Below are 13,282 nucleotides of genomic sequence, written 5' to 3'. Positions count from 1 at the left end.
CTTGAGATAGCTGACGAGTTCACTGCGCGGGATGCATCACCGTCAATACCACCTGCACTGTCCCTGCAACTCTCTGCCTGCATGCCCATCGTCGTCCCCATGTTCCGAGGCCTAAGAATAGAGAGTTAAAGCATATCGTTGCCGTGTTTTGGTCCGAAGCGGCCGTGCAGGGCGCCGCCATGTTTGTTTGCAAGCGAACGCTAACTCTCCGCAACGCTAAAAGGGATTCCGTAAAGTGTTTGCGGACCGGTAAGTGGCGGCACATGCGCAGACGTCGCTTGCCGGGCCCGGTAAACGGTAACGTAAACACGGTAACGATATACTATAACTCTCTAATTTGGACTCGCGACAACGAGGGAGAAAGTCCCTTAAGTGGTTGATGCAGACAACGATAATACCGGCGGCCCCTCACTTTCCTCCAAAATGCGAGATCACCAGATTCAAACATTACAAGTAAGAAGAAAAATTTCTCGGATTAAAATTCCTTTTCCGATTCTCAAACATAACAAGCTGTCAGTGTGCCCAGATCCCTACGGTAAGACATTTTCCGGTTCACGGCCAACAAGACATCGCCAATCTGATTCACTAACTCCATTCACCGCCAGAACTAACCTATTTAAATATTTCTTCCCTCGCACCGTACCTGAATTGAATGCTATAAGCTTTGGCAGACTCCATTGAAAAAAATATAAGATGGACGGCATGAAACTTATCGGCTTTGTGTTTCAAATTTCTTCCAATATTAATTTTATTTGTGTTGCACTGTATCGCCCCTCCTGCTAAGACCCAGAAGGGCCAGCAGTATTCTGCAAACAAGCAAATAAATAAATAAATCACAACAGGCGTCACAACAAACCGCAACTTCATCATCGTGACCAGAAGCGCAATCAGTATTACGAGTACACAGGAAACTCGACCGGACTCACTCACAACTCAGGTCATGATCTGAATGTGAGCCCGGGCTCACTCACGACTCAGACATTGATATTAAAGTGAGTCCACGCTCACACACTACTCGCATCATGATCTGGGTTTTTGGGGGTTTAGCGTCCCAGTTGAGTTCCTGTTACCCCTTTCTCTTCTTTGATGTCAGCCCGAAGGGGAAAGGTAGAAGAAGCTGTTGGATGCCGACGTCTTGAGGTTGTAAACTTTCTCAGTCACATTACTCGAGGAACTTCAGAAAGTAAACTGTTTAATCACATATAAAACAGTTAAGACAGAACGGAAGGTACAACAAGGAGGACAGCTATGTACATACTTATTGATCCGCAAAGTGACCAGACGAAATCAACCACCGGTCCCACCAAAACGTCTTCTTTAAATCCCTAAGTCCCCGCCCTCAGTGGGGACACCAACCAATTAGGTCAAAACACAAGCACTCATCCAATCAAGGACCGGAGAAAGGAAAAAACATCCAATGAAACACATGGGAAAGGAAAACACGTTGAAAAGGAGACGGAGGAGAGTAAAACACGCCCAATCAAAGATTGGGGAGAGGGGACAGGTCACACGAATACTAACAGTAATTCCCCTCTCGGATAACTCTATCCTCCCCCGCGGGCCCACTACATCCTCGTTTCCCGCGGGGCGGCATGTTTATTCGCTTAAAGAGCATGCGAGGACCGCACAGATTGTCGAAAGCCCTCTCCGAGGGGCCACTTAAGGCGCCACCGCTCGCCAATTCTTCTTGATGCCCCCACGTGCACAGGAAGTGTTTGGCAGTCATATGGAGCTGATAAGCGCCCACAGTGAGCATGAGGAACGCGTCTCCAAAATTGCCTCCTGGCCACACACTTAACGACAGCCGCCCGGGACATGGCCTTGGGCAGCGTCGCCGCGGTAGGGATGAAAGGCGTCGTCGTTGTTTCTCGGAGCGGGGCTGTGAACAATGGGGCCCTGCCAAGATGGGTCGCCTGCGCACCCCGCACTCCCCTCCGGCGCCGTCCGCTTGACTCATTAGTTCCATGTGGAGTAAAAAAAAAATTAAATCACAGCGTACGCACTTTTGTACACACACAGGCGGCGTTCCGTACGTGTTTACTTGGGGCTCCAGAAGTACACAAGCCAGCCGCGCACGACAGTCACAAAGCAACTCAGGTTATGTGGGACGCCGCAGTAAGGGGCTCCGGAAATACCGACCACCAGGGGTTCTTTAACGTGCACTGACGTCGCACAGTACACGGGCCTCTAGCATTTCGCCGCCATCGAAATGCGACCGCCCCGGCCGGAATCGAACCCGCGTCTTTCGGGTCAGCAGCCGAGTGCCATAAGCACTGAGCCACCGCGGCGGCCCTCACATCATGATCTGAAATGAGCGTGAGTGAGCCCGGGGTGAGTAAGTGCACTCACGAGTGAGTTCGCCGACCTATGCCCGCAAGTAGGTATTCCCAACACGAGCCGCATGGCGAGTGTACAAAGAAGACGTGTGAACACCGTGTCAGCCGTGAATACAGGCAGACAGGGATTACCGCAACAAGAAAACGATGAGGCGCTTAAACCAGCGCTACAGCGGCGAGCAGTCGCCCCACCTCCTGGACCGGGTCGTCCCGGCACGTACAACTGGGAGGTCACTCGGCGCGGAGCTGCGCAGACGAACACACGTGGGCCGCCATCCAGCTTGGAGCGTGCAACAACAACGCGCCAAGCCGGTCGTCGCTGCCTTCCGGCCGGACTAGTACCCGAGAGGAGACGGGAACCCGTTCGAGGGCGGATGCCGGCAGCGGCCTGCTCCTCCTGCCAGCTGGATTACGTCCCCCCCTCTCTCCACCGCCGCGGCTCGCTTTCGCAAAGGCGGAAGCGAATGCGCAAGGCACGCGCACACCGGCAGACGAACCCCCTCCCCCCTTCACTCTCCCCGGCGAGAAATGAGGAGGAGGAGGAGGAAGAAACGACAAAACAGTCGTGTACGAGACGGAACATGCGCGAACTCCCGGGCGGGGAAGCTTACTGTAAGCACCAGTTACAACCCTGTTAAGAGAGTATCGAGGGAGTAAACTGTCCTTCAGCGTACACCCGCTTACAGGCAGGGCACACTGTAAACGAAAAGGAGCAGAAAGGGGAGTCAGCAGTGTGCTAGAGGACACCGGATTCCCCTATTTTACTCTCATGCAGGCGTACACGGGTTTGGAGCGTATGCTGCCCAAGTCCGGGAGTGGATTTTCGTCTGTACAAACAGGGAGTCTTACGCTTGGCAACGGAAGTAGATTCAAAGTTCAAGGCATGCGAAGTACTTGCAGTTGACAAGATTTCAACCGCTGTCCTCCAGTTGTTACCTTCAAGACTTCAGGTACCGCGTTTAGAACTCATATTCCTAAACTGCATCAAATTGCTTCCAGATGGGAGTACGCCTGCGTTGGGAACGGCAAGCATTCCGCACAATTTAGTGCACGAAATCCATCCCGGAACTTGGGTGGCGTAACCTTCCCGTAAAAGAGTGAGGTCTAGAGGACAGTTTACTGCCTTCGTGTTTACAGTGTACGCGCACAGTCTGTCTTGGTCCGAAATCTTTCGAACGAGTGCACCGAATGAAATAATCAAGTCCAGATAGGCCCCCGCCGCCTCTCGAGAGTCTAGCGCCCCACGGGGAGTGAGTGACATACCGTACTATAATCGTCGCGGGTGTTGTGGTTAGCCTACCAGTGCGCTGCGGCCGACTGGGAGTACCTTTAAATACCGTCCGATACACTAGTACACCGCCATTTACGTACCACAGACAAAAGGTGCACAGGAACTGGACGTCTAGGACCGCGGTTAACGCAAGCGGCGACGAAACGCAGCCCAGGCCGGCCGGGGACCCAAACGAAAGAACGAAACGCCCAAGGCTGGAGGAGGTATATTTGCTGCTGGGGATGGTACTGGACAATGCTAACTGTATTCCCCGTCTGTCCTGCAGGGCGAACCCTGGATTGAATGTTGACGAGAGGGGCAGAGACATCCTGCAGTGTCGACACCACGGACCGCGCAGCTTTTGTACACACCGCGACGCCTACCACACAATGTATAGTCTGCACTATATCTAATGGCTGCATGAGCAAGAACTGACTCGAGCTCCTTGTACAGGTCTCTCCGATATGAAAGCAAGAACGAAGCCGCAGATGCCCCTCCAAGAAGGACCCCCAGCCAATGGCGTTGACCGATATTCATGAACGCTGCGGTTTTTCCGATTCATCATCATCAGCCTGGCTACACCCATTGAAGGGCAAATGCCTCCCCCATGTCTCTTTAATTATCCCTGTCATTTCTTCAATTAAAGCCGCCGTTAATGCCCTTTCACCAGCCACCCACTGCGTTGTCACGCTACCACGACGTCAAGAGAATCGGTCGACGCCATTGGCTGGAGGGCTTCCTCAGAGGGGCACCTGCCGCTTCGTTCTTGAGTTGCATCCGACCACGGAAGACAAACTTTTTGAGTCACTGCTGCACTAAACTTGAAAATGATTTTCGGATATCATACGCCAGGAGGAAAACTAGTGAGAAAACGGGACAAATTATCCTTGCCACACAAATTTACGACGCCATCATTCACTGAATGATCAGTCTTTGTTACATTCATACTGGAAGGTCCTGTACGTGTGGAAGCAGTGTCCCGAGCGCTATCCTTGCCACACAAATTTACGACGCCATCATTCACTGAATGATCAGTCTTTGTTACATTCATACTGGAAGGTCCTGTACGTGTGGGAGCAGCGCTATCCTTGCCACACAAATTTACGACGCCATCATTCACTGAATGATCAGTCTTTGTTACATTCATAATGGAAGGTCCTGTACGTGTGGGAGCAGTGTCCCGTGCGCTCTCTTCAGCCATGAAACGACGGGTTCGAGCATAATCGCTCAGATTCGCGTTGGGCAGCGAGACAGCTCCGTGTTCCTGGTGCAGTCTAGAGCGGCGTACCATGACGACACTGAGGAACGACCTCGCTGTTCGCACTGCACGGGTCCTCGAAAACGTGAACAAGTCAACCGAGAGCACGAAGCCAGTGGCGTTACCACGTGACCTCCGGAGACACCTCGCGCGAGGTCTGCAAGAGAGGTCTGCACCGGCGGAAGACCCCTACGCTGTTGATTTGCACCTCACTGCACAAAGTACACACTTCGTCTTTGTCCTCACCAAACTAGCAACACGTTGCACGACGTGCTAGTGACCTCCCACGAACGTGTGTACTCGACAGAAGTGCTTCAACCTATTCACCCGCAGGACACACACTTCGTGCAGCGCAAATGCGGTCACCGTGCGAAGAACGGCCGCTCGGCCTGACAACCGCGCGGTCTCGATTCGAGCGGACGCAGTACGTCGCAGACGACGACCTCGGCGCCTACGCGATCGCCCCAGCCACGCGCCCGCTCTTCATCCGTATTGAAAGAGTGGACCCGAAACGGTCCGCGTGACGTGTCGTCCAAGAGCCACGCCAAGAGCGAACAGCGATTCGCGACTTGGGCAATCCGATCAAGACAGCCAGCCGGCGGGCGGGCGACGCGCCCGGAGCTGGGCGCGAGCCAAGACCTCGTGCCTTAAGTGTGCGCCGCGAGTGTGTTGCAAGCCTCCGGAAGGGACGTCGCTGTGGAAACGCCCAGTCACGCCACCACCCCAGACGCCGCCGCAGTGGGAGCAAGAGAAGCAGGCAGTATACAGTAGACGCCGACACACTCACGTAGACAGGGACGTCACATGGGCGGGGTTCCCGAACACGTCGATGCCCTACAGGGGGTCCCGACGCAAAGTCACACCTCGCGCGCCTTGCGAAGTCATCGAGACCACTTCAAGGAGAAGCAAAGTTCAGCGACACCGTCGCTGCCCAGCCTAACCCTGGCCAGGTTTCAACGACGACTGAACTGCGATAAGTCTTGGCCCATTCCATTTTTTTTCTTTTTTTGCTGGGCAGCGCACGCGAAGGCTCAAAGCGATGCTGTCCTGCAAGCGGGCCTCTATAGGGCTTATTGATCAATTGGCACCCGCTCTTCAACGCGCGCCGTTCAGCACACTGAAAAGGCGCGTTTGTGCCTCGCCTCCGATGAAATGCGACCGGATATCGAACCAACGACCTCATGCTCGGCAGCAGAACGCTGCATAACTAGCTGGGCCAGCGCGACGAGCATGCGGGCTCTGCCTAAGGAACACGCCAAACCTGTGCCTTTCCAGCACGGCAAGAACGACAAGAACCGAAGACCTACCAGTGACAGCGAATGAGTTCGGCAAAACGATAAGGCGCACACGCCTGCCCACAAGACACCGATGAAAGTAGCGAGTGTGAAAATACGAAAGCACCACCACCGCGGACGGAGCTACGCTTGACGGTGCATACAACAAAAGTAAGCAAAAAGCAATAAATGTACGGTAAGCCCCCCTTCTCGGAAAGCACGACAGGGGAGCTAATACGACCTGCATCTCGACACATTACTCGTTCCCCAACCAAAATATCCAGTCACGCCCAGTTGTTTCGCCTAGTTTTCTTTCGTGCGGTCATGGTACGGCCTTAGTACCTTCGGCAGGAACGGAGCAACACCCCGGCAAAGACGTCTTCCAAAGCGAACCAGGTCTTTAAGCGAGCAAAGTCGTTTACGCATGCGGCGCTTGACAGAGTGGTACAGAGTAGCGCGGCGGCGACGCATGAAGACTGCGGGAGGGCCAACGCTAGCTAGTGCGGCCAAACGAAAACGAAGTTGGGAGAGTCCCGAAAAGCGCCGCTTTGGCAGGGGCGGTGAAGTTGGAGGAACGCCCTCGCCACACGGAGGAAGAGAGGGAGAGGCGTCGGTCCGAAACCGCCAAAACACGCGCTGGGCTGAAGTCACTCCGAGAAAGGGGCGCCATGTAGGGAGAGGGAAGGCAGAAGCCGCCCCCGAACGTAAACACGCCCCAGTGAGAGGGTCGAGCTAGGCGGCTAGGTACGCATTCCGGCAAGGTCGGCAGCCCAGAGGGAAAACATCGCCAAAGACGATCGCTCGGGCACGCCAACTCTGTCACAACCACCTTCGCTCGCTCGCAGCGTTTTTACAGCACTTGTTCCGGTTTCCACGGGTAATCTTTCGAATGGTGCGGACCGATTCATGGGCCGAAAGATGTCAGAACAACGTCGTAGTCGTTTTTAAGCCCCCCCCCCCCCCCCCCCTCTCTTCCTTTGTGCCCAAACTCCCCTGCGTCGTTCGATAGTCGGATGCAACCCAAGAACGCAGCGGCGAATATGTCTCACAGGGAGGCCCCTCCATACAAAGTCGCCGACTAGTTCTCGTGACACCGCGAATGTGCCGGCCTCCATGAAATGGGTATGACCACGACGTCACGACAATCCGTCGATGCCAATGGCCGGAGCGCTTTCCTTTGAGGGGTACTTCCTGCTGCATGCTTGACCCAACTATATTGGACTACTCCATCATTGCCTTACTGCAATGTGTGCCTCAGCCTATACTTCTTTGTTATATTCTTTCGGTCAGTATTTTTTTTCTCGAGTTCATTGCTTACTCTGTGTTTTCCACCCTAGCCATCTGTTATTTTTTTTTCCTATTCAGATTACGCGACAATTTTACTAGCGTGCGGCAACACAATTGTCGAACCGCCATGCCTTACGCTGGCTTATACAAACAGGAAAACATTTCCATTATTTCTCCCTCCTGACTACCCTGGTTTACGTTGGCCGCCTCCTTAAGTGCCTCTTCGTAAGCAGCGACTTTTATTTATTTTCTTTGGGGGGGGGGGGGGGGATTTTCCACTGTCATGGGGATTTTCGGTCAAAAAACTGGAGTACCTCCATTTGTTTTTCCGAGGCAACGAGTATGCCGTGACCACAACGCCCTGCGCAACGATGGAAGCATGTCCAAGACCGAAAAAAAAAAAAGCTGGCCATGATGCATCACCTCTTCACCCAAAGCAAGAGACCCTTTTACATCCCTCACGAGGTGCCTGCAATCCAGTCGTCTTTGCCCCCCTTAGTTCTGTCGTTTACAACAGCCCCTTCGCCGGCCGACCACCCAACACTGTTCGGGGCGCGCTCATGTCAGCTAATCCGTAACGCACGCGGGGCGCCGACGGCGGCCAACGCTGCCCGGATCGCAACACACGCGCAGCCCTCTGTCCTCAGCCAACGACCGCGCCCGAGGCCACGACCTCCACGCATGCATCGCGAAGACACGGCGCAACAGCCGCCGAAACGGAGCAGCCGCGAGGCAAGAAAGAGCCCGCACGCGCAACAGTAGAATGGAACGAAGAGGAGACGCGAGAGCGCAGGCGGAGAACGGAGTCGGGGATGGTGACGAAACGCAGTCGAAGGGTGCGAGATCCCAAAGGAAAATAGGGATGGGGAGGAGAGTAGACGGAGAAAACAAAAAAGGGGGAGGGGGCGCACAACCAGGCACGGACAAGCGCGAAACGAAGCAAACAGATGACGAAGAGGAGAGAAAGAGGGGCGGAAACCTAGCGCTCATTCCCCCCCCCCTCCCCCGTCCATCCCCTGAGAGCGCGAAGTCGGCAGGAGGCGAACTCCCATAACCCCTCGGAGGAGGCAGCAGAGGGGCCGCCGCGGAAGGGGCAACACAGCTGTGGCTGCCAGCGCGCGCCGAGTCAACAGCGGACGCCCCCGCCGCTCCTTCCAATTTTTCTCCCACCACACCCAGACAGGGCGGACAGGGAAAAAGCGCGCGAACGCGCACCATAACCGGGTCGATCTCCAGGCGCGTGCACATGGACACGTAGACAGGCCAGGCGGGGAAGAACATTCAAAAGAATAGGGGGGGGGGGGGGGGGGGGGGGGGAGCGGTCGACACGATTCGACGACCATGGTGCTGTCGCCGGCGAACGCGCAATGGCACGAGTCTGTACCGCGTTTCAAGCGTGGCCCATCATAGAGACCTGGACGTTGTCCGCCTCTACCGCACATATACTGCTTGTCACCCGAGACTTGAGCAACTCGCGAATACAATGACGAGAACCAACAAATATATCGCTCTCCCGTTCCGAGGACCTGACATAGAAAGCTGCACCTCCCCGCTAAACATTGCGGTCACTGGAAAGCAAACCGAAATCACGCGACTACGGATGACACAATCTCGACAGCGCCCACGAGTGCACTGTGGCTTAATAGCCTAATCAGGGCAGCGTCACTCCTGGCCAGAGCGCATCACAGCGCCGTTTCTCAAGGATGCGGCCGTTCTTTGTCACTTGCCCGCATGTAGCAGCCGAAAATTACCCCGTCCACATCCTGGCCAACGATAGCATTATCCAGATGTGTGCGGACATCGTCCATGCGAGTCTGGGCTGCGCAGTCGACAGGGACGGGGTAATGGGGGGAAAACGGCGCAGACATCGCTGCGATTGGAATTCCCCGAGGAATATGGCGGCAAAAGTCTGGTATCTTGCCATTTTAATAGTTCCCGTGCTACTGGTGAAAAGCGGGACCATCAGGCCGAGCCCAAGTACGAACGCATACCACTGTGATTTCCCTACATACCCCCTAGTGTGGAAGGGGGGAGCACACACCGCGTTTCTTTTTCTAAAGGCACACCCTTAATCCATAACGATCAATTTCGCACACGACGGGGAATAATTGTCATCTTTGCCATGAGTGTCGAAGTCATAAACGTTGCTAGCCCTACGCGACACATCCAAAAAAATTAAGAGACTACCGTTTCACCTCTACCCATAATACACCCTCCACCACCCCCTTAGAAATTAAGACACCACCCTATTTCAATTCCTGTGGAAACACCTGCCCTACCCACTGCCGCAGACCCCTTGTCCGAAATCGCCCTTTCTCGACAAGGTCGTCATCAAACGCCGTGGAGAAAAGTGTACAGTGTGCCTGCACTGGTATTTGACAATCATTCGCTTTTCTCCCAGCAAGGCCCCGCGATCTAACGGCAGCCTAACCATCAAGACCAACTTAAACGTGAGTCCCTTTAGCTGAAGTTCCTCTCACCGACCGCAGAGTAAGTATAGCGTGTCTGGCGTTGTCTGGACTCTGCCCAGACGCGTCCCGAGAAGCATCCGAGCGACCCATCGCGGGCGCAGGAAGCGAGGGCAGCGAGCGCCGGCGGCCAACCGGTTGACCATGCAAATGACGCTTCGCTCACTGCCGCTCGACTGGACTGCTGCCAGGACGGTTTTTATTACACCGCCGTGTTTCCACCGAGAGCGCTGCGCAGAGAGCAGACACAACACACCGGCAGTATATAGTTCCCCCGTGAAAAGTGAAACTGCCTTTCTGCAATACCAGCCGCGGTGGTATTGCCGTCTACTGATCTGGAGTACCAGGTTCCGAACCCGACCGCGGCGGCCGCGTTTCGGTGGAGGCGAAGCGCAAAGGCGCCCGTGTGCTGTGCGATGTCAGTGCACGTTAAAGATCCCCAGGCGGTCGAAATTATTCCGGAGCCCTCCACTACGGCACCTCTTTCTTCCTATCTTCTGTCACTCCCTCATTTATCCCTTCCATTACGGCGCGGTTCATTTGTCGAACTATATGTGAGACAAATATTGGAGCATTTCCTTTCCGCAAAAACCAATTTTCATTTTTTTTTTTTTCTGCAAGCTGGCGACAGGAAAATGTCCCTCCCACGATCAACGCCGGCCGGAGTCGTAAATCAACCGGATCTCTCAAGAGCCTCACTGCGAAGCTTGCCTATACTCCGCCGCTGGCTAAATTCACATGGTGGCACGTTCCAAGATGCTAGCGGCAATTGGTTGCGCATAAACATCCACTAAGGGTTCTTTTCGCATGCCCCAGTTGAAATGACCATTCGCCGAAATCGCACCGATGCACAAAGCGACCGGCGCTTATGGGAAGACGGGCGGTTCATTGACGTCCACCACCGCCCAACTGTTCCTCAAGGGTAGAGACTACCGGCCCGCACACTTGCCAACTCTGGCAGTAGTGCTGTCGCTGATCCAGCGCATCTCCGCTGGCGACGCCCATGCGATGATGGACGGAGACACACGCCGAGTTGCCGCCGCCAAGCCCCGTTGGAAGAGGGCCCGCTCCTTCCCTAGCGCCTAGCTGTCTTGTCTTCTTTATAGCCTCCCCCCCCCCCCCCTCATCTAACACTCTTTATTGGCTTGGGTGCGCGCGTGAGAGAGCCTGGTGAAGAAGTGCACCCCACGACAGTCTGCGCACAACCTCATTCTCGTCGCCATCGCAGCGGGTCAGAAAGTGCATGCCGGAAGACAAACGACAACCCCCCCCCCCCCCCCCCCCCCAGCCCCACCAGCTACAACGGCCGCAGCACCGACTTGCTTCGACACGCGGATATGTAGCCTGACGTCCCGTCACCATTTCCCCTTCATTACTTCTCTTATCTCTTCTTTTTTCCTTCATACGCCCCGCATGGGCCAGAGCTTCGTCCCACAGCTCGTAAGTACATATCCGCTTGAGAGATTAGGCTAATGTAGCCGTCGCGAGCAACGATCACGCTAGAACCCAAACGGAAATGCCGGGAATGTTTTCGGGAGAACAGCAAATCTGCTGTTTAACAATGTGCAGTTTTGCGGACTAGCGGAAGTGGTGGTGGGCAGGAGACTTCGCTACTGCTAGAGTAGAATGCACAACGGCTTCGCGGGTTCGGTTGTCACCAACGACCCGTAGACTGAAAGAATTAATGTGCTGAGTGAAAGCATAATTACGTGTGTCCCTCACGGTCGCAGGATTTGATTCTACTTTCCACGGCGCCGATCCCTCTAGCATGACACACGTCCCTGCAAGTTTTCACACTGCAGCAACCAAGAGTGGCGCTTTCGCCGCTACAAGCATGCTCATGTCAAAAAATAAAAAAAAAATACACGCAGACGAACATCGCATGACAGAGTGCCATATAAAATCAAGGTCTTCAATTTAACGCCTATGCCGGAATGTGCGTTGCAACCAACAAATTGTTCCGTTCCTTTAGAATATCGCAAGCTCTGCCGCTAACTACGGCACCGCGGCAATGTGCTCTGCAGAGGTTGCAATCATGTAGGCTTCCCTCATGATGCTGCTGCCAGAACATTTATTGCGAATTTCTAGACATTCTTACAGAGAACGAAACTTGTTTCCTCCTGTTTCCCTCCAGCAGCCAGACCTGACCTAAACACCCAGATAATTTTCTTTTTAATCTTGGAGCTTACAAGAATGGTCTCTGCGCTCTGCAGAAACAAAGAAAAAGTACTAACTTGCCAATGTGACAAACCACAACGAAAAACTGGTCTTACAGCTGAAGTGCTCAACGCAACTGAAGCAGCTTCATCAACCAACACTGTCCGGCATGACTATAAGACACCGGTGCACGTCGGGCGGGATTTATACATTAACTACATTAAGGCAACGTGGCTCTGCCACCTATTTACGACAAACTTCCTACAAACGCGAAATAAAGGATGCGGCAGCTGAATTCAGAGTAAACTGATTATGTAATAGCCAGGAAAAAAGTGGCATTGAAGCGAACATACATTCGAAGAGGTGCAACTCTTTTCATAACGCGAGAAACAGCGGTCACGAGCAGCGAATTGATCTCCCATTTATTTCTAGTGTGCAACATCCGCAATATCCCTGCATCGAGCCCGTTAGCGTACATACGCAAATATGCAAATGCGCAGCAGACGAAAATAGGGGACGCCCAGCAAACTTCCGTCAGCAACGCAAATACGAACACCGTCTGCGCCAACCACAGCCAACGCAGCCAAGGATGCAAATACGCGGCACGTCGACCTCGGAGTCCGGGGTATGAAGCCGGAACGGGTGCCCAAGTTGGCAATTAAGTCGAAAGAAGATAAACAAACGAAGCACTCAACAAGGCTTCTAGCGCGCTCTTGCAGCGGAAACTACAACTTCCCTAAACAGCGCTTTGCATGAACTACGCCGCCTGTGCACTGCGTGCACATAACTATTTCGCTGTCATAATTGCACAACTTCGCAGACGCGTACGATGCGTACACGGGGAAGGCCGAGCGAACATAATGGTACTCTGCGAAGTTGTATTACGCGTACCTAACGAGCACGGAAACTGAGTCCGGGGGAACTGGCTAACAGACGCGCACTACAGTTGTCAGCGAAAACACAAACCAGTCGCAAAATGGCGAGCGTGCAGGGTCTGTGGCGCAGCGAAGCACGAGCAGATTCTGCGTCTTCCGACCGACCCACTCTGCTGCACGTAATTTTGTTTCGCTTGATTCCCGCTTTCTTTTTCTTTTTTTTTTTCATTGAAAGGCCCCGCCGAGAGCGTCGACACCGCGCGCTCCGTCAAATGTCACGTCCGAACAAACACGCGCAGGTTCAAACTGCTGGCCAGAGCGAAAAATGAGACGCGCTTTGGATACGTAAACAAAAGA

At 54.0% G+C, this 13,282-nt stretch overlaps 1 protein-coding gene across 1 annotated transcript in view; it reads right to left on the bottom strand.

Annotated features, from left to right (window-relative positions):
- The window catches only part of BNIP3 (BCL2 interacting protein 3), a 74,008-nt gene that overhangs the window by 59,587 nt on the left and 1,139 nt on the right, over nt 1–13,282 (bottom strand). The window lies entirely within an intron of this gene.

The sequence above is a fragment of the Amblyomma americanum genome, chromosome 8 (genome assembly GCF_052857255.1).
Source record: "Amblyomma americanum isolate KBUSLIRL-KWMA chromosome 8, ASM5285725v1, whole genome shotgun sequence".
Classification (NCBI taxonomy): Eukaryota; Metazoa; Arthropoda; class Arachnida; order Ixodida; family Ixodidae; genus Amblyomma; species Amblyomma americanum.
This window is presented reverse-complemented; position numbering and strand designations above follow the sequence as displayed.